The 18,835-nt window shown below is 35.9% G+C and overlaps 1 protein-coding gene across 2 annotated transcripts in view; it reads right to left on the reverse strand.

Moving 5' to 3' along the window:
* NRXN1 (neurexin 1) overlaps positions 1 to 18,835 on the reverse strand; it is a 756,469-nt gene that overhangs the window by 363,328 nt on the left and 374,306 nt on the right. The gene's annotated exons all lie outside the window — the stretch shown is intronic.

Genomic DNA, 18,835 nt, shown 5'->3' on the forward strand with positions numbered 1-18,835 from the left:
TGAAGTTGACTTAGTGTCACATTTATATACATTTAATTAAATAGGTGATGATATAATTTTTTTCCTCTTTTTATATTTTGGGGTCAATTTCCCTTGGCATTCTGCCTGAAACTTTTCCATAGGTCCTTGAGAAACTCCAAAGAACCCTACAATATGCCGGATGTGCCTGATTGATTAAATAGGCCTCAGTGTGTAGACCTGACCCAAGAAACATATCAGGATAATACTGTATAAAAGAAATAAAATCTTGTTAAACTGCAGTGGTAGAGGGACTATTCATTTTCTTGAGTACTAATGTATGAAAGCAGTTTCTCTGTCTCTCTCATGTGAGAACATGTAAGTTATGTCTGAAATGTACTAAATAGTGTGCAAATAAAGAGATACAGGAAGGATATACATATTTGTATATCAGAAATGCCAAAGCCTTCTAGGCCCATTTATGTTCTACATTATCAGAGGATTATTCATCACAATATTAATAAGCAAGCACAATTTGATAAATATTCATCTGCTTGGTAACTATTGCAAATGATTAAGTATTAAATGCTTCTGAATGCCTACATTGATAAAAACAGGACAAGAACATATAAAAGTAAAGGTTTCTTTAAAAAGAGAATGTGTTGGTGACCTCTGTGGTGGTACTTGATTGATTTTATGTTTCTCTTTTTAATTAATTTTGTCCTCTAATGACTATATATTGCAAATTAAAAATATGCAAGTAGAGGTTCGATGCATGATACTGGATGCTTGGGGCTGGTGCACTGGGACGACCCAGAGGGATGGTATGGGGAGGAAGGAGGGAGGAGGGTTCAGGATGGGGAACACATGTATACCTGTGGCGGATTCATTTTGATATTTGGCAAAACTAATACAGTTATGTAAAGTTTAAAAATAAAATAAAATTAAAAAAAAAAAAAGTTAATGTTCCAATACAAAAAAAAAAAAAATATGCAAGTAGAGATGTTACTTAACAATATAAAACAAATCTAAGGACTCAGATGTTTTCCAGAATCATCAGAGTAAGGGAGTCTGGCAAAGCAACAATATCATACATTATATGATCATTTTTAACATTAAAAACCACTTTCACAACAATTTTTTTCATTTTCTCTTTTTCTGTATGGAAAATAGGGCAAGCATTACGTAACCCCACAACACATCTGAGAAAATTCAGTCATAAGGATTAACTTGTTAACTAAAGTTGCAAACTTGGAAGAGCTAGTAGAAATCTAGTATCCAGATTCTACTCCTGTGTTTTTTTTTAACAGAAATGTTTCTGTTACCATAACAAGACTGTCAAGAAAAAGTTAATTGGATATGTCAGTCTGAATTTATCAAGGCCAACTGCTATCATATTCGAATGTCTCATATCCATAAAGTGACATTTGCACCTCATGATCGTATGCTGTCCTTTCACCTCACAATGCTTTTAAAGAAAGAAAAAAATAAATAACATGTAAATGTGAAATGACAGAACATTTAATGTATGTAGATTAACATTTAGTTTAGGGTACACTTCCCAAACTTGTGGAACTATGAAAGTTTCCAGTTGCTCAGTTGCAGAACTTCAGGATAATAATTTAAAGGTTTATATTTTCAGTAAGATAAATGTCATAATACAAATATCATTACTCAAGATTTGATTTCATCTCATATTTCAAAATTTTCCAATAAGTGTTAAGCCTTGGCAACTAGCATGCCAGTAGCTACTCTGTCTTCCTTATAGTGACTTTCTAATTTTTCAAGTTTTGCCAAAACCAAGCAGAAACAAGTATACTACCATGTGCCAAATGATGCAATTATTTCTAGTGCCCTCTTGCCTCAGATATATCTGAAAATCAATCTCTCTCCTTTTTTTCTTCTATATGCACGATAGTGCATTGTAATGTACTCATCAGCACAATTCTATAATAAGCGAGAGATTCAGATGCCCAGCTCCCAATACAACTCTCTACACTTTCCTCTATAAGCCTCTTGGTTTAAAACAAAACAAAACAAAACAAAAAACCCATTTTGCATCAAACTCTATGTTCTCAAGAATCTACGTTCTTAAAGTCCTCCTTCCATCAAGATAGAAAATTACAATATACTCTATTTTGGTGACCTTAAAAATATGAGAATACTCCCACAATAAAATATAGATGACTAATGTGTCAAAATCTACTTCATTTAACATGCATCTTTCTGAACCAAGGATATGAGGTATACTGTAGCAGAAGAGATCAGAAATTAAGAATGCAAGTTTTGGACTCAGACAGACCTGGGTGCGAATTCCAACTGTATCATTTACCAGTTACGGACACTGACTATGTTTTTATTCTATTTAATTCTTGGGTTTCCTATCCTTGGGGATATTAACACTGCCTCATAGAGTTTCTGTCAGGAATACATGAAAAATTGCATAGTAAAACCTGGGTCCAATTCCTGGCGTATGGTAAATACTCAATACACTTTAAAGAGAATGGATGATGTATGCATGCATGTGCTGTGCTGTGCTGTGGGTGTACGCTCACTAGCATCTGACTCTTTGCAACACTTTGGACTGTAACCCGCCAGGCTCCTCTGTCCATGGGATTTTTCAGGCAAGAAAACTGGAGTAAGTTGCCATTTCCTTCTACAGGGGAACTTCCTAACCCAGGGATCGACCTCACTCCTCTTGTGTCTCTGCATTGCAGGCAGATTCTCTACCCACTAAGCTATCAGGGAAGCCCATGTGTGTAGTGAAGTGAAGTGAAGTCGCTCAGTTGTGTCTGACTCTTTGCAACCCCCATGGATTTCTTTGCTACAGTTCATGGAATTCTCCAGGCCAGAATACTGGAGTGGGTAGCCGTACCCTTCTCCAGGGGACCTTCCCGTCATAGGGACTGAATCCAGGTCTCCACATTGCAGGCAGATGCTTTACCATCTGAGCCACTAGGGAAGATAATGTATGCTGACAATTTAAAATAACCAACATTGAAACATTGTTGGTTTAATAGTCTTTAGAAATGTTTGATCCATTTCAAAATTGTGTCAAACCAAATGCCTTTTAAGAAATGGCTTTCCTACATCCCAGTTTTTATTACACTTTTCAGTATTTTATTCCTTAGATTAGCACTTTTGTCACATAAAACCCATTCCATTATTATTTACATTCACTAATAGTTGACAAAGGGAATGATATTAAATTGCATCATTTTCATGAGAAAAAGAATATTAGTTCATTGCCGTAAAACATCTAGCATGGTAAGATTTATAACATGACACAAAAATTCACTTTGTTAAATAAAGGGGAAGCTACGTAAGATGAACTGCCATTTAGCTACATTTTTTAAAATTTTATTTTATAGGAACATGTTTTACTCTATTATATAAGTAAATTCAATGCACAGAAACAGTACATCTTAATCACAGTTCCAATAGTTTTATCAACACAGAGAAGAACTTGGAGGAATGTGGTACCTTTCTTATTTATGCATGTTTCTATATGGCAAGCATTAGCACATCAGTGCCATGACTATTAATGGATTTATTGAAAATTAATCCTGACATCCATCACATCACTAAATGTATAGGTGACTCAAACTTAAAGTGATTTTCAGCAATCCTCACATTTAAGCCATAGAGTAAGTCTATATTCAGTTCAGTTCAGTTCAGTCGCTCAGTCGTGTCCGACTCTTGGCAACCTCATCAATCGCAGCACACCAGGCCTCCCTGTCCATCACCAACTCCCGGAGTTTACTCAGACTCACGTCCGTCGAGTCAGTGATGCCATCCAGCCATCTCATCCTCTGTCGTCCCCTTCTCCTCTTGCCTTCAATCTTTCCCAGCATCACAGTCTTTTCAAATGAGTCAGCTCTTCACATCAGGTGGCCAAAGTATTGGAGTTTCAGCTATATTACTCACTCCAAATTCATTAACAAAGCTGGCTTTACCAGATACAAATTTAGCAGTGTCAACATACTTTACACTGCAATAAACATCTGTAAAAATTATACATGGGCTCTTCTAATGTTTTAACTGTGATGTTATAATAAATGTATTTTTAGATTTTTACTTAATATCTATTTACATAAAGGGGTCTCTCCCCTCCTTTTTCTTTCCAACCATCTCTACGTTAGCCTTATTTCTGCAAGTGCTAATACACTCCCTCCAACAGGTTGAACCTTTCTGAAGAAGAAAACCAATCAGCATGGACAGTTCTGCTTGAGTATTGGTTGCCTTGGATCCTTGGAACATGAACAATAATATAATTAACTTCAGAATAGATTAGCTTCTAACTCATAACATAAGTATATGAATAAAATGTCTTTTTCTGAAAGCCTATAATTCTTTCAATGTTATCATGTAACCAAAATATTCAGGCCATTATGATTCTATTAAATGTAACAGGGACGTAACACTTTTTTCCAGTGAAACTCTGCCAGGCAGTCAGATGGAAATTTAAAACAGTTATAAATAAGGGGACCTTTTATTTCTCCTACAACCTTGTCAGGACTATTGCTTAATCTCAATTTCTTGAACAATTTCTACCTATATGGAGCCATTATTCTGAATAAAGTTCACAGAAAACAAAAACAATAAGAAGACCACCTTGTATTAAAAAAAATAGGTCTAAAACTAGTAAAACAAATAGATTAGTAAATCTGAACAATCTTACTTGTATTCTAAAGCAACAATTTCTGTCTACATTAATGTAAATTCTTTACAAGAACACAAAGAATTAAGTTGTGAGCACTATAAATTCCTAATTCCTAAAATTTCATATAAGAGCCTTAAAAATCAGGAAAGGTGGGCACTATATTAGGAGAGATGACTAGAATCAGAGTAACAGGAGTTTCTACCTATAATATGTAATCAACTCTAAATCTAAAAAGTAATAACACTAATTACCAATATTGAGAATAAGAGACAGCCCTCAATACTACAGATCTAAGGGTGAAAAAATGTTAGGAAAGAAAGGAAAATAAAGACTATATATATCACAATTTGAGACTCCTGATGGAAGATGCAGACTTGGTAGAAATAACAAATATATTAAACTAGCTAAAGAGACTAGAAAATAAGACAATGTTTTTACCCATACATCTTTGAGAAAGAGAGCAGGTAGGTCTTCAATGAAAAACAGGGCAAGAAACAAGACATGTCACTGAAAAGGCTTAGATACTGGCCTCATAGCCTGAATCAGAGCAAAGAAAAGAAAGTTAACAAGAGTTTAGATAATTCCCAAAGAACCAAAGCCTTAAGAAAGTAATTCATGATGACATTCCAGATAGAAGGAGCATTGATATGGCACATTGCAAAGTCCATCAGAACCCTGGACCTTGGGAATTAAGGAAATTTATTGAATTTAAAAAAAAGTTTGTTGAACATCTATTAAATTGAATGTAAGCTGACAAAACCATGAGCACCCTGCCTCAAAAATTTTGTTAGAGTGACACTGTATTGACTCACCACACACACACACACAGGGCTTCATTAAAAATTCATCATGAACTTGGTTCAAACTTTTTCACAAAGATTCTTGAGCCCCATGACATCAGGAGTTAGACTCTCAGGGTCCATGAGGACTCACTAGGCATTAAAAACTCATTTCTCCCAAAGTTTCAATGTGATTAAACAAGCCTGAACCACTCAAACTCCACAGCAGACCTATGAGTCATGAAAGAAAAGAACCATTGCCACTAAGCCAGACCATATGAGTTTTAGCATGGGTCCAGTCAAGGTACCATTTTAAAAAGAAAAATGGCATGAGCTTGTTAGTTGCTCAGTTGTGTCCAACTCATCGTGACTCCATGGACTGTAGCTTGCCAGGTTCCACTGTCCATGGGATTTCCCAGGCAAGAATACTGGAGTGGGTTGCCATTTCCTTCTCCACGGGGTCATCCTGACCCAGGGCTCGAACCTGGGTCTCCTGCATTGCAAGCAGATTCTTTACTGTCTGAGCCACCAGGGAATTTTATTCTATAAGAAATTTTAAACAAGTTAAAACTCAAGAAAATGGAATAGCAAAAAACTATCATGATTTCTATAAGCTCAGTAATCACTTCTCTTAAAGGTAATTTCAGTAGCAACTGTGTACCTCAATGACAAAGTAGTGAAGTTTCCCCTTTGCCTATTTGGCCCCAAATTTTTCTCTAATAAAAGCCTTTTTAAATAAATATACTGTATTTTTCTGTAATAAAAATTCTATTTTCCTGTGATCTTGGCAAGGATAATATATGTATAAGTGTATCATATATAGTTTTCATTTTGGTATTTGACATTTCCATGCTTTGACATTTATGGAAAGAATAAGCTATATGAAAAAAAGTATTCAATCTTTGGAAAAACAAGTGTACTCTTCTTAATAAATGAAATAACTCTCAAGTGGATTCAGGGCTGATCTACCTTGTTCATATCCTAGATATTTGTTCAGGGATAGCACAAATAGCTGCACACACTGCACTGCACAATCAAGAAGGCAGTGTTAACATAAATGCAACACGAATGGTGTGCAAAGTCGAGACTACGTAAATAGCCACCGATGTCAAATGTAGTCATTTGAATAAGTCATTCTCTTTCTCTATCTTATAAGGAAATTACTCAAAATAAGAAACATACCCAAGCTGACCTATCTCTTGGTTGTCTAATATGTGAAAGGAGCTAGGAGTATAAAGCTGAAAACACACAGCCCTTTTCCCCAAACAGGTAGTATCTGTGAATTTTTATGAGAGATATCAGGAAAATGGTATTCAGCCACGTCATTACCTATGCTGGATTTTTTGTTTAACAATCTTAGAAAAGAAGACAATGTTAAAGGCACTGATTAATGGTAACGATAAAAAGAGCAGAAAAATTATTAACAAGAACAATTATATCTATATTTTGTTTCTTTTCAGATCAAAGTCATATAACTGTTTCAAATATTCACTTGAAATAATATTTAGTGAATATTATTACTAAATTTATACAACAAGCAACAAGTAATACTTCACTTCATGGTTTTTTTGCAATATACTTTCCCTAAAAATTACTCATTATTTCCCTCTCTAAACACACTATGTAGAAAATACTCCCTCCAGGAAGAATTGAATTGAATAGTTTTAACTGCCCAGGGAGACGAGCTTGTCCGACATCAAATTCAAAGTCTCGGAATCTTTTAAAAGGCTCCTGGAATCTAAGTTATCTGGCTGAAAAGAAAAACAAGTAAATGGTAGACCTTCTGCCAATCAAATTAGAAAAAAAAATCATAAAGATAGCAAAGTATCTAGAGTTAAAAATAAAACTAAGCAAAGCAATCTCACAACCAATAACCCTAAGAACATCAAAGGTTTATGTCTTTCCTTCTGAAACTAGACTCCCTCAAGCAGTAAGTGAACTTTATTAAAAAGTCTCTGACAAGTAATTCAGTCATCAATTTGCATTAGGGCTACAGGCAGCAAGGAAGAAGGGAGAAAAAATCATACCTTCTGCTCCCTTAAGAAAACTCTCATTTTAAAAAACATAATAAGCTGTGAATGCTCCTAATAAATTCTTTAAATTATTAGCGAGCGTCCCTTGGACTGCAAGGAGATCCAACCAGTCCATTCTAAAGGAGATCAGCCCTGGGATATCTTTGGAAGGAATGATGCTAAAGCTGAAACTCCAGTACTTTGGCCACCTCATACGAAGAGTTGACTCATTGGAAAAGACTCTGATGCTGGGAGGGATTGGAGGCAGGAGGAGAAGGGGACGACAGAGGATGAGATGGCTGGATGGCATCACTGACTCGATGGACGTGAGTCTGAGTGAACTCCGGGAGTTGGTGATGGACAGGGAGGCCTGGCGTGCTGCGATTCATGGGGTCGCAAAGAGTCGGACACGACTGAGCGACTGATCTGATCTGAAAGGTTACAAATGCCTAGTGATGGCCTTCAGTTTACTTTTTCATAAATTAACTGTCAAAATGGTTTTCAGAGTTAAGAATTTACTAGAATCATGGTGTAAAAAGCATCATAGGGTAAAAACAAATGAAATGAACACAGACAATGCTGAAGAGCTCTTGGAGAAGACAAAGGGAAACTTTCCTTTTACAAATGACAAAATAGAGGTCCAGAGGAATCAAGTGGCTTCTTAATTTCACACAGATGTTTGGGGACTGTACCTGACTCTATTCCTAGTGCACAATTAAGAACTAAGACTAAATGACTGCTTCTTGTTTAGATAAAGAAGCTAAAATTCACAAGTCAAGGTCTCACTTCAGTCATCTCTAGAGGTTTTTCTAATGATGTTTCCTTGGTCTGGTTTTGGTAGACTCAAAGTTTCTGAAATGGCACTTAGCAGAAATGATTCGTTCATATTCTGACATTTTCAGTGTCTAGCCTGAATCTTTAAAAGGCGTGGAGCCTTTGCAAATCTTTATTGCCAGCATTCTGCCTCAGAAGTCATCTCAGCTTTGGCTTGTTCAAATGCTTCCAAAATGCCGAACAGAGATGCAGAAGCCAAATCTTTATCATTAATACCATAATTACTTTTATTCCATACCAGATAGGCCTGACAGCTTTTCTCAGTGACACCATTTCCTGCCCTTAAAAGCAGAATTCAATCCTGAACACAAAACTGCATGTGGTTATTTTGAACTACTTTGAGGCCCCCATATCAATAATAAATTTCATAATACCCCAATCTCCTCCTGCCTCCAATCTTTCCCAGCATCAGGGTCTTTTCCAGTGAGTTGGCTCTTCGCATCAGGTAACCAAAGTATTGGAGCTTCAGCTTCAGCATCAGTCCTTCCAGTGAATATTCAGGGCTGATTTCCTTTAGGACTGACTGGTTTGATCTCCTTGCAGTCCAATAAGACCAATTAAATTATTTATTTGTAATTTTAAACTAAAACTGGATAGAGTACTATTTGCTGATTCAGAAGTCACTCCAAACTAAGCTCTATCACTCAGGCACGCACATGTGGTAGAATATACATTCTTCTCCCAAAGCGACTTTTACTTTTGCTGATTTATGCTTCTCTGCTGTACCTGGTTTTCTTTTCAGTCCTGCTTCCCATTCTCATTCCAGCCAAGGTAAATTCCCTCTCTTTACCATCTACAGAACTTGTCTTTAACTTGCATGCATTATATAATAAGTCAGAGTTGCCTTTTTTTGAAATTTCCATCTTTAAAAGTATGTATCCTAATGAAAGGGTCTTGCTTTAATTCTTGTTATCCTCATCAGACTTAGGTCTTTTATTCATTTATTAATCATTAATAAGAATCTGAAATAATGCTTGAACCAAGTAAGGACTGGTGATAGGATTATAAGCAACTTAAGGTTCCTGATTCTCAGATAAGTATTAACAAATTCCATGCTTATATCCATTTCTAAGTAATCTGAGTAATTTTACCTGTCAAATACAGAAACTCAGATGAAGAGATAACTTTCCTAGATTACCCTGATAATGAACACCATTCTCCATTTCATTCTGTCTGTGGAAGAAATAAATCATGAATAGTCATGAGACTCTTTAACCAGGTAATGACGACCCTTTTGAGTCAGAACCAAGACCCCCAATTTTCTTGAATAACCCAGTCCAAAGTTCTCCATATTTTATAATGAAGAGATGGATATAATCTGCTAGTCCTTAAAAATTTATTAATCATCAGAGAAACCAAAGAGACAGCACCATAACCACAGTGACCAAAATTAACATCACCAGCAAGGAGACATGTAATTTGGGTCCCCCAAATATGAAGTGCTGAGAAGGGCACAGCATCATTTCTATATTGCTTTTTGTCAAAAATGCATAGCTTCAACCTATCCGTAAGAAAACATCCAAGAAACTCAAACTGAGGGACATTCTCCAAAAAAACTGGCAGCATTCTTTTCAAAAGTCAAGGTTAGGAAAAAAAAAAAAAAGACTGAGGAATAGTCCCATATTGGAGGGAAATAAGGGGACATGACAGCTAGATGCATTGTGATATTTTCATGTGTTCAGTTCAGTTCAGTTCAGTTGCTCAGTCATGTCTGACTCTTTGCGACCCCATGAATTGCAGCACACCAGGCCTCCCTGTCCTTAGTCAACTCCCGGAGTTCACCCAGACTCACGTCCATCGAGTCAGTGATGCCATCCAGCCATCTCATCCTCTGTTGTCCCCTTCTCCTCCTGCCCCCAATCCCTCCCAGCATCAGAGTCTTTTCCAATGAGTCAACTCTTCGCATGAGGTGGCCAAAGTACTGGAGTTTCAGCTTTAGCATCATTCCTTCCAAAGATATCCCAGGGCTAATCTCCTTCAGAATGGACTGGTTGGATCTCCTTGCAGTCCAAGGGACTCTCAAGAGTCTTCTCCAACACCACAGTTCAAAAGCGTCAATTCTTTGGTGCTCAGCCTTCTTCACAGTCCAGCTCTCATATCCATACATGACCACAGGAAAAACCATAGCCTTGACTAGATGAACCTTTGTTGGCAAAGTAATGTCTCTGCTTTTGAATATGCTGTCTAGATTGGTCATATATACTGTTGTGATGTAGTTGTGATGAATATGAACCATCAAAGATGGGGAATAGTGGGCAACATAGGAGAAAAGTTTGTATATCCTTTAACATAACAAGAAAAAAATACCTAGGTGAGATTATTTTAGAAGTTGCCTGGAAAATTGAAAACTGAAATTAGTGAGGTGGTCATGAAAGACTATCTCAAAACAAGGAGTTGGGATTTTTGACAAAAACAAAACACAGTGATGAAACAACAGTAGAAGGATGCTAGTGGAGAAAGAGAACACAAAAGCAATACAACAGTATAATTCAAAAATATAAACATCCATATATTCAATAAAAATTTAAGTATTTGCTACGTATAGAGCACCATGCTAGATACTGGAAACGACAGAAAGGTATATGTTAAAGCTGTAGGATCCAGTTTTTCAAAAATTCCCCTTTCAGGCAGTTGTGATTTCCTTAGTTTTTCTTTTGTAGTTCCATTCTTTCAGTGGTTGTTCAGATTGCACCACCATCAATCTAAAATATAATAAATACTCATCCTTACTGATTCAATATTTTCCTGCCTCTCCCTAATTCAAATTTACTATACAAACTAGCATTAGATTCATTTTGTTTTGAAATGGTCTCTGAAATCACTCCTCTATTCAAAGACCTTCAAGGATTAAATGAATATCAATTTAAAAGAAAAACCCTGTAACTGTGAACATCCTCCACACAAACCAATCCTCTACATCAGTCAAACTGGAGAATTCAGTCGATTTCCTGAAATACCCCCAAATTCTTTTCAGAAAAGATAAAATTTAATATAGTTCTGGAAAAATAAAAGCAAATGTATTTTTGTGGGCAGGGTTTTCATGAGAAAAGTCACAAAGGCACAAAACAGGTTCCAGAGAGATGGAGAAGGCCACTTACATTAATGACATCATCTTTTTTCAGAAGATATATTTTTAGGCACTATTATTTCCTATCTCTTTGTCTCCTGAATTAAATCTCTAGATAAATACAGAGTACGAATCAGATAGTGGAATTTAGGACTGTTCAAGGTCAGTGCTAAAAAAGATTAGATCAGTTCTAGCAGTTTAGAATATTCATAATTCTATGAAATGCAAATTTCATTTAACAAAGAGTCACATAGCTTCACAAATTTAGAAAAATGGGATATTACTGTCATTGAGATAAATTGTATTTAATAAGAAGTGTCCTGGTGATATCTACTATTTATCCTGAATCTTCTCATTTCATCTTTATCAAAAATGAAACCACTTCTCATTTTCTTAAGTGTTAGTCTGTCTATGCTTAGTAGAAAAAGCAACAATTCCAGCAACTAAATTAAAATATAATTTTTTTGTTCATTTGTTTATTCATTCTTCATCTCAGACTCTTTGAAACAGCTTAGTGAAGATGCCAATAATAATAAATATTAGCCAGTTCTAGAGGTATCAATCCACCTATTTTCATAGTAATAAGTACAAGAAGCAAAACATTGGGAAATTAGACTACTTACATTGACAAGCAATTTTTGGTATTTGAAATATTTAAAATCCAAAGATGGATTTTTTTTTTTAACCTATGAAGACATTTGTCCAGTGGAATTTAACACAGGAAATGAATTTTGAAAGTGATGGAAAATGAAAAAAAAAAAAAAAAAGGTTCTCTACAGAGATCTATTTCACCACTCATGTGAAGATATATAACTATGTGTGAGAGTCATTTTTGAAGTTGAAATGACTGAAACATTAGAGAGTGGATTAAAGTGCCAAATCAGCCCCAGGGCAGGGAAGTGTCAAATTTTTCTTCTTTTATGTTAGTCTTCCTAGACTAAAATTACAAGGTGGTTCCAATCTGAACCTCAGATCGTTGAATACTCAGGTCCCCAAACTCAAAAGACCCTCAGGTTTGAAATATAAGTCTTTGAGCTCTACAGTCTTCAAATAGCATGTCTGAAAAAGGTTGAAAAAGAGCTATAAGACAAAGAAGGTAGGGCACTATTAAGGGATAAAATAGGCTTCAAACTTAAAAACAACCATATATAGGTCCATCCTTAAAATTTTAATTTGTTTTCCATTGGTTATTGTATTGAAATGAAGTTTGCCATGCCATCTGTCTTTAAAGTCTTTTAAATTAAATTTAATGATTCTTGTGGGGAAAAGAGGCCAATTCAGTATAGTCTGCTTACTATTAATCACTAATTAAAATTAATTATTAACAATGTGATCATTTTTCCTTGACCATTCTAAATCATTAATCAAAAAAATGACATGACTTTCAGTTTCTTCTTTGGTATATTGAAGTGATAGTTCTATGACTTTTGGGTAGATGTTACTGAAGTGAAGATTTTAGTCAGATTTGTAACAATAATGCCATCTAGAAGCTGCATTTAACCAAGAGAGCAGTATTTTTGGAACAGCAGGCAGTATAAAAGTGCTTTGTGAATATTAACATATTCCAGCAAATTAGTTTGCACTCATTATCATAAGCAATTACTTACTGTTTAGATGCAGCTCATATTAAATTGGCAAGCAATTTGCAAGAATTAAAACATAGCATAGAGAGCTTTCTGAAAATTCAACAATATACTGAGACAAATGATGCTACTAGGTTCACAGACCATGTATCAAACAAGGTTACCGATTAAACATATTTAGCATTAAAATAATAGTTAGTTGACTACATGGGCTTTGTAATGCAATATAATTTTGTAACTATTGTTTGGAATGCTATCAATGCAATTATGCATATCAGAGCCTAGAAGACATTTAAAAAAAAGGCTGAAGAGAAAGTGGGAAGCTTTTGTTTTCTGAGAAGAAACTAGCTGTCAATTTGACTAAATTTTGGTAGTTTAATAACCCATTACATTGTCTTGAGTTATTTGGGACTACTTAATCTTCCCCTTAAAGAAGTTTCTGTCATCTTGATCTTTCTCTCCAATTATATCTGTGGTGAAGACTGCTGCTGTTCACCACTATTCATTTCAATATCTTTAATAATAGCACTCGAAGCTGGGCATACAGTTAAAACTGGGCATACAGCTGTCCAGCTATAGCCTACATTTCCCATTCACCTTTGCAGCTTGACGGGGCCACGTGACTAAATTCTGGCCAATGATACTGGGGCAAAAATGATGTGTGACTCTTCCAGTTATGGGCCTGAAAGTTACCTGCACTTTACTGGTAGGTCCCTCTCTCTTTATGCTGAGTGATAACCAAAAACTGGAACCTTCCTAGTGGCTCAGATGGTAAAAAAATCTGCCTGCAATACAGGAAACCTGGGTTTAATCCCTGGATCAGGAAGATCCCCTGGAGAAGGCACTGGCTACCCACTCCATTATTCTTGCCTGGAGAATCTCATGGACTAAGAAGCCTGGTGGGCTACAGTCCATGGGGGTCACAAACAGTCAGACACGACTGAGTGACAAACACTTAACCAAAAACTGAGCCAGCTGCCTTAGAACTAGAGATGGAAGATCCTATGTGACGAGCGGGGGAAAAAAGAAAGGAAAAAAAAATTACATTTTGTTCATACCTATGTATTATGGAGGCATGAACATTTTTACAGCAAAGGGTGTTTATAATAGACTTTAAGACAAAATGACAAAACATTTCTAAGTACTTTTTTTGTATTCATGACAGTCAAATAAATCATAGGGAAACTGTAATTATCTATATTTTAAAAATTTAAAAGAAATTGGTGTTCACGATGTAAAGTGATTTGTCCATGGTCACATAGTAATGTGAAACTTTTCTTATCAAAACCTCTGCAAGGTTAGTAACAAACTATTACCCTTTTTATGGTTAGGCAAGGTTACTCACCCAGGCAGATTCAGTGGGGGTGGGGATGGGAGGGGTGGGGGGAAGGGACCATAGGTTTTCCTGAATCTACCCCATTCCCAAATTCTTTTCTCCCTGACAAAATCAGAATGGCATCTATTGTCAAACATATTAAAGAATGTGGTCTGTGACCCTGAGGCAAAGTGAAAAAACAGACCAGCACTGACTTCATTTGCTTGACTATAGAGCATTCACTTTAGGAAATTTGTAATTGTGAATTCTTCCTCTGCCTCTTTGAGGTGTAAAACTTCTTCCAGCTTCTTGATAGTTTTATAACATAGGAATGTGTTTCTTAAGAGCCTAGGAGCTATCTCTTTGAAAGGTAATCCTTAGGAAAGACAGAGTCCCTCCGTCCCAGTCTCTGTGGAAAGGTAGAAGCCAAACTTGGATAAGCACCAATTAGCCAACACCTTGAGCAATCTTCCTCTCCCACCTCCAGTGTCCACCAGCATTTTATCACTACTCACTCCAGCACTTAAAAAGTCTCCAGTCTTTTGTTTCAGAAGAGTTGCCTTCAATCTCTCCCCCTTTTTCAACTTTTCTTGTGCCATTCTTCTTTGATATCCATGACTCGTGATAAATTATTCACATTTATCATATTATTTATTCTGCCATCTAAGCTAGTCAGCCTCAGAAAAAGAAATAGCAACCCAGTCAAAATAAAGATAGAAAATTCTTTCTTCATCTGAATTTCACTTCCTCATTCACAGAGAAAAATATTTACTTCTCCGCAGAAATTAAATAATGTATTATCAGGGAAGGTTACTAATAAGAAATTTGGAGAAACGTTCTTTAGAGGTATTTTTATACACTAATTCAAAATGCTAAATAATCTGAGGAACATCTATGGAGCCTGAATTATAAGAGACTTTTATAACAAAATGGGGTTCCCTGGTGGTTTAGACAGTAAAGATTCTGCCTGCAACATGGGAGACCTGGGTTCGATCCCTGGGTCAGGAAAATCCCTGGAGAAGAGAAAGGCGACCCACTCCAGTATTCTTGCCTGAAGAACTCCTTGGACAGAGGAGCCTCGCAAGCTACAGTCCATGGAGTCACAGAGTCAGACACGACTAAACGACTAACACTTTCAATTCTTTTTATAACAAGGCAGTGATCATTCTATCTCCATTTCCTGAGAACAGTCACAGCAAAAAATATATAATTATCAATATAGAGCAAATTTTACTTATTTTATTTTCTATTAGTTTTATATTGTTTGCCTCTAATATTCTATCTTGAGGATAAGACTAGTTCTCATGGTTCCTTGTATTTACCTCAGAGTCTAGAATACCACTAGATAACTTTGCAGATATATAACTACATGTGATGTGGTAAAAAAATAAAATATATCTTTATTTCCATTTGATGTTTTAGAATCAAATACCTTTGCGCTACATGTATAACAAAGGATTTATTAATGGGAAGCTGGAAACAAAGAGAAGCATAATGTGTCAAAATCCGCAAGTCAGCAACTTTTCTCAGTGCCTTGAAAAAACTGTAATTTAGAAAATATCTTCAAAAGGCTATAAATTGGGATTACTGAGAAAAAGGTTATTCAAAAATAATCTAGTTGATTTATTTTCTTTTTCAAATGTTAACTTTGGAATAAAAGAAAAAGTCTTGGCTTTGGGTTGATACACATTTATCATATGCTATTTTTGAATATACATTTGTATATTTCACATAATTATCTACATTTACATACTCTTCTTTTATCAACTCTAATGCGTATATACTTAAAACCGACATAAAGAATCTGTGTAGTTTATATACACACACACACATAAAACGCCAAGTTTGCTGATCAGAGAAGGTGAACTTTTAGATAACCAATATCACACCGGGGACAGATTAATTAAAATAAAACAGCAGAACAAATGAAAAATAAAAAAAAAAATAACCCTTCCCTTTAAAAAGGGCCTAAAATAAACCTCTTCTGAAGTGGTTTTTGGTGCTACTCAATTTATACTCTCAAAACTAAAATAAGCAGGCTCTAAATAAGAGAAATTTTCTCAAGCTGGGATTTATCTTTTTTTTTTTTTTTTTAATGAAAACAAACACCTAGAATATCATAAAGGTGTATTTTACAGGATAGAAAAGGTGTTTCCCCCCAGCCCCCACAAGATGTTACTGGTTTTTCAAGCAGCGTGGAAATTCTTATATCAATAAGGGTCAATCATCTTTTATTCTTCTGCCATTTTAATACTTGTAACCAACACATTTCCACATCCATTTACTGTGTTCTCATTTGTCTGGCAAATACCATTTCTCTTCCATGTACTATATAACACATTCTGAGGGGTAGATTTCCAATAGAATAGCCAATTTCCCTTTCAATCCCACTAATGACATGAAAGCCTAAAACCCACACTGTCTCACCTGTGTTTGAAATGGATTCAGAATTGGAAATGACAATTTCCACTGTAACTTCCTAAGACATTCACTAATAAGCTGATCAAATGTTTCTGTGCCCATGAAGTCTACTGTAATAAGTGTGTAGGGAAATGCACAAAAAAGAATGTCCCTTCCACAAATAGCTTGGCTAATCACCCTAGAGGAATCAGCTATCATATTTTCACTATCTTCTGCCCATACTCTTCCAAGATAATCTTCACCATGTCAAAGAGACTCATGCCAAAGAGGATGGGGCTTACACTGAAGCAAAAAGGAAGCTATATGGAAGATTTTCACTGGGGAGATGACATGATGGAGTTTGAATTTTAATGAGATTACTGGGGCTTCTAGTGGAAAATGGGATGGATGTGGGGGAGGTGAGATAAGGAGGCCTAGCAAAAGGTTATTTCACAAAAAGAAGAATAAAATATAAAGATGTTGAAAGAAATAGGCAGAAGTGAGAAGCATAAAGGAGGTTATGTTACAAGGACTTTTGATGATTGACTGGATGTCAAAAGGGCTGTCCCGTGGAAGAAATCAAAGGTCACTCCCTAAGTTTCTGACCTGCAAAGGCGGTAGATACTCTGCCATTTATTCACTGATACAGGAAGCATCAAGAGGAATATGAAAAGTGGAGAATATAATTAGCTTTATATGTTTGAATTTAGTTATCTTCTTCCACAGGGGAATATTTTATCACTCTTACAGTCCTATAACACTCTGCACACTAAAGTAGACAGAGAAGACATTTTTCAGTATCCTGTTACTGGCTCAAATATGTCAATTAAAAAGTATGTTCTAATGAAAACCACTGTGTTACTTTTTTTCTTAAAACAAGTTTTACCAGACAAGGCTAACCTGTATCTCTTCATCATCTTTAAAATAGTGTCCAGATGTAGCAAAGCTTAGCTTTCAACAAGACCATTCCATAGAACCCACCTGAATTGGCTATCTTTGTCATCTGAACATTTGCAGTGTTCCCTTTCTTTGAATAATTTTAAGAAAAAGAATTATGGGAAAGGTTTAACCATACTATATTGTCCCAGCATGTCTTCTGCTTGATTGCCACTTGGTTCTCTGCATATAATTGCTTGGTTAACTTCTTATGCTGAGTTGATTGGCTTCCTCTGCTCATCAAAATTTTATTAACTGTTTCCTGCACACAGAGTACTTTAGTAAGTTAGGATGTGTTGGTTTAGCAGTTATGTCACTTAGAAAGCAATAATATACGATATTGGCTATGCTTAGGCTCAAATCCCTGCATCTACAGAGCAACTTGAGTTTTCTGCATTTTTTTTCACCTTGAAATAGTGAAAGAGGAATGGTGATGGAATCCACTACTACCAGAAAGTATGTTCTGTACTGTTAACCGTGTTGACTCTCAGTACACAAAATGTTGAAGCCTTTCCCTAAAGAACAAGTTTAGTTAGACATTCTGTATTGTAACCATAACTTTGATCTAGTACAGACCCTCTGTCTCCTAGAACATAAAGGGGATGGTTACTTCCAGTCCCTAGGATACCCTTAAGCAAATCAGAAAAAAAATCAAATCTTCCTCAAAACCCTTTACTTCCAACTGCTGGGAAACTGTTACAGTATACTGATCTTGTCAGAACAAGCCATTTGCTTACTCTTTCCTAGAAAATTATCATACTAAATATGCAACTCTGTGGAGGTAACAACATAAATGAGAACACCTCCACATTTCTACGTCTTAAACAAGTGTACACAGCATCCCCGGGTTTGGTTCAAGAGGGAGATTCAGCTCATCTTGGATTCTATTGTTCAGTGGAGTACAACCATGTTCCTTAGGAGAGAGGAATGCAAGAGACAGAGAAAAGAACTATAAGTCCCAGTTAACTAATTTTTTTCACGCAGAGCAAACACCAGTAGCAAAAGAAGTTCAGCTTTTTCTTGGAAAGAAGCAATTTTGCACAGCTGAAATAAGATCAGTCACAGACCTAACTTGTGGAATTGAAATTCCTGAAAAGAAAGACAATATCAGAGTAGTGTTAGTCCAACACATACAAAGAACTAAACCACAGCAGCTAATTCCTTATGCTGGAAGCACAGATTTCAGCCAGACAAAACTGTCACTTGTAAAAACCAGACACAGGATCCTCAGGAGACCAGTCTCCTCCCATTTTCCTCTATGGCTGCTCCAAGGTACATATTCAATATT

This window comes from Bubalus kerabau, chromosome 11 (assembly GCF_029407905.1).
Source record: "Bubalus kerabau isolate K-KA32 ecotype Philippines breed swamp buffalo chromosome 11, PCC_UOA_SB_1v2, whole genome shotgun sequence".
In the NCBI taxonomy this organism is placed as follows: domain Eukaryota; kingdom Metazoa; phylum Chordata; class Mammalia; order Artiodactyla; family Bovidae; genus Bubalus; species Bubalus kerabau.